The following is a 3,316-nucleotide window of genomic DNA, read 5'->3' as shown; positions in this document are numbered from 1 at the left end:
GACTCAGGGGTCTCAGGTTTGATTCTGGTCAAGGGCATGTACCTTGGTTGCAGGCACATACCCAGTGGGGAGTGTGCAGGAGGCAGCTGATCGATGTTTCTCTCTCATCAATGTTTCTAACTCTCTATCCCTCTCCCTTCCTCTCTGTAAAGAATCAATAAAATATATTTTTTAAAAAAGAAAAGAAAACATAAGTGAAAATCTTTGTGACCTTACATTAGGTCTCTTAGATATGGTCCCTTAGATATGACACAAAAGCACAAGTAATAAAAAAGGATAAAGTGGACTGCATTACAAATGAAAACTTTTATGCACCAAAATATACTATCGAGAAAGTTAAGCCGAAGCCGGTTTGGCTCGGTGGATAGAGCGTCGGTCTGCGGACTGGGGGGTCCCAGGTTCGATTCCGGTCAAGGGCATGTACCTGGGTTGCGGGCACATCCCCAGTGGGGAGTGTGCCGGAGGCAGCTGATCGGTGTTTCTCTCTCACCGATGTTTCTAACTATCTCTCTCCCTTCCTCTCTGTGAAAGATCAATAAAATATATTTTAAAAAAAAGAAAGTTAAAAGATAACACTTAGAATGGGAGAAAATATTTACAAATTATAAATCTGATAGGAGTCTAGTATCCATAATATATAAAGAGCTTTCACAACTCAACAATAAAAAGAAAAACAACCAAATGAAATACAAACAGGATTAAATAGACATTTCTCCAAAGAAGACATATAAATGACCAATAATCAAATGAAAAATACTCAACATCATTAATCACTGGGAAAATACAAATCAAAACCACAAGATACTACTTCAAACTCACTAGCATAGCTAATAATTAAAAACACAGAATCCTAGCTGGTTTGGCTCAGGGGATAGAACATTGTCCTGCAAACCGAAGGGTCCCAGGTTTGATTCCAGTCAAAGGCATGAACCTCAGTGGCAGAGGCCCTGGTGAGGGAGCGTGCAGGAGGCAACCAATCGATGTGTTTCTCTCACATCTATATTTCTATCTTTCCCTCTCTCTTCCACCCTCTCTAAAAGTCAATGGAAAAATATCCTCGGGTCAGGATTAAAAATAAATAAAATAAAAACAGAAAAAAACAAGTATTAAAGTAGATGTGGAGCACTTTGAACCATCAGACATTACTGTCGGGAATACAAAATGGTGCAACCGCTTTGAAAATCAGTTTTTTCCCTCACAATGTTAAACATATGGTTGTCATATGACTCAGCAATTCCACTTCTAGGTATACACCTAAGAGAATTGAAAACATATGTCCACACAAAAATGTGTACAGAAATGTTCACAGGAGCACTATTCTTGTGATGAAAATTTTTGGAAATAATAATGGTGATGGTTGTGCAATATTGTGAAAGTAGGTAATGCCATTGAATTGTGCACTTAAACTGGTTAAAATAGAAAATTTCATGTTATATACATTTTACCATTATGTTTTAAAAAGTAAAAATGAGCTAGGCCTAAGACCAGGTGATTTCAAGGTAGGGTGGCTGTAAGTTCCAGAACAATCCACATTTATGACTGTTGTGCCAATCATAATTATTAATAGTACTAGGGGCCCGGTGCACAAAATTCGTGCACTGGGTGTGTGTGTGGTGGGGGAGTGTCCCTCAGCCCAGCCTGCCCCCTCTCACATACTGGGAGCCCTCAGGCGTTGACCCCCATCACCCTCCAATCGCAGGATCGGCCCCTTGCCCAGGCCTGACGCCTCTGACAAAGGTGTCAGGCCTGGGCAGGGGACCTTCATTTCCCCCCATCATTGGTTCTGCCCCCAGCCCAGGCCTGATGCCTCTGGTCCAGGCGTCAGGCCTGGGCAGGGGACCCACAGATCCCTCCGATTGCTGGCTCTGCCCCCCGCCCAGGTCTGACGCCTCTAGTCCAGGCTTCAGGCCTGGGCAGGGGACCCCCATCTCCCTCTGATGCCCACCCAGGCCTGATGCCCAGACCCCTCCGATTGCCAGATCGGCCCCTTGCCCAGGCCTGACGCCTCCGCCTGGGCAAAAGACCCTCATATCCCCCATCACCAGCTCCACCTCCAACCCAGGCCTGATGCCTCTGACCCAGGCATCAGGCCTGGGCAGGGGACCCCCAGACCCCGCCGAATGCCGGCGATCACTGTCAGTGGCAGGGGGCTTCTTCCTGCTTTCCCTTTTGCCTCCCTGCATTGTGCCTACATATGCAAATTAACCGCCATCTTGGTTGTCAGTTAACTGCCATCTGAGTTGGCAGTTAATTTGCATATAGCCCTTATTAGCCAATGAAAAGGGTAGCATCGTACGCCAATTACCATTTTTCTCTTTTATTAGTGTATATCCCCTTAGGCCAGTGATGGCAAACCTATGACACGCGTTTCCGGGGTGACACGCGAACTCATTTTTTTGGTTGATTTTTCTTTGTTAAATGGCATTTAAACATATAAAATCAAAATCAAAAATATAAGTCTTTGTTTTACTATGGTTGCAAATATCAAAAAATTTCTATATGTGACAAGGCACCAGAGTTAAGTTAGGGTTTTTCAAAATGCTGACATGCTGAGCTCAAAAGGTTCGCCATCACTGCTTCGGCTCTCCAAGTTGTCCTGATTTGAACAATGAATGGCATGGTCACTCTATCTCTAAGGATCTCTGATTTTCTGTGGCTCTGAAACCTTAACCATGGGCGTTAGGACCATGTAAAGGTTTTGTGATGACATCACCTCTCCAAAACTAAAACCCACAGGCCTCTGCAGAACTGGAGGCAGTGCAGAGGACGTCTACACGTCACACAAAGGCCCTGCTCCCTGGTGGCAAACCACAGTTTGCATGGAGTCCGAGACTTGGGAGGGTGCGGCTGGGGCGGTGGGAGCCAACGCCCGGCCCCACCCTCTTGCGTCCGGCCACACTCAGCATGGCCAGCGAGAGAGGGGCGACCCCAACGACCAAACTTGGCTCAGCGGACCAATGGGAACAGACAAGGGGCGGGAGTTATGGGAGGAGGGGGCATGGGCCCCGAGGGCGTTGCGGGCGGCCTGGACCACGCCTGCCTTGCTGGCTGGTTGCAGCTGCCACGTAATTCCCGCTTTTGCTGGATTTTGCCCCGCCGGTGCCACCGTCAGCGCTTCCGGGTTGAACTGCAGCTGAGCTATCAGTCCCCACCCCGTCCAGTGCTAATCCCTCCCCCCACTGCAAAGCCCAAGTCAAAGATCAGCGGCTCCTCCCTCTCCTTTGGGACGACTCTACCTCCCAACTCCGAGATGCACTGGAGTGTGTCCTCACACGTTTGAACGTAAAACACTTCTTTCTGATTATAATATATGCAT

The sequence above is a fragment of the Myotis davidii genome, unplaced genomic scaffold (assembly GCF_000327345.1).
Source record: "Myotis davidii unplaced genomic scaffold, ASM32734v1 scaffold169, whole genome shotgun sequence".
Lineage (NCBI taxonomy): Eukaryota > Metazoa > Chordata > Mammalia > Chiroptera > Vespertilionidae > Myotis > Myotis davidii.
This window is presented reverse-complemented; position numbering follows the sequence as displayed.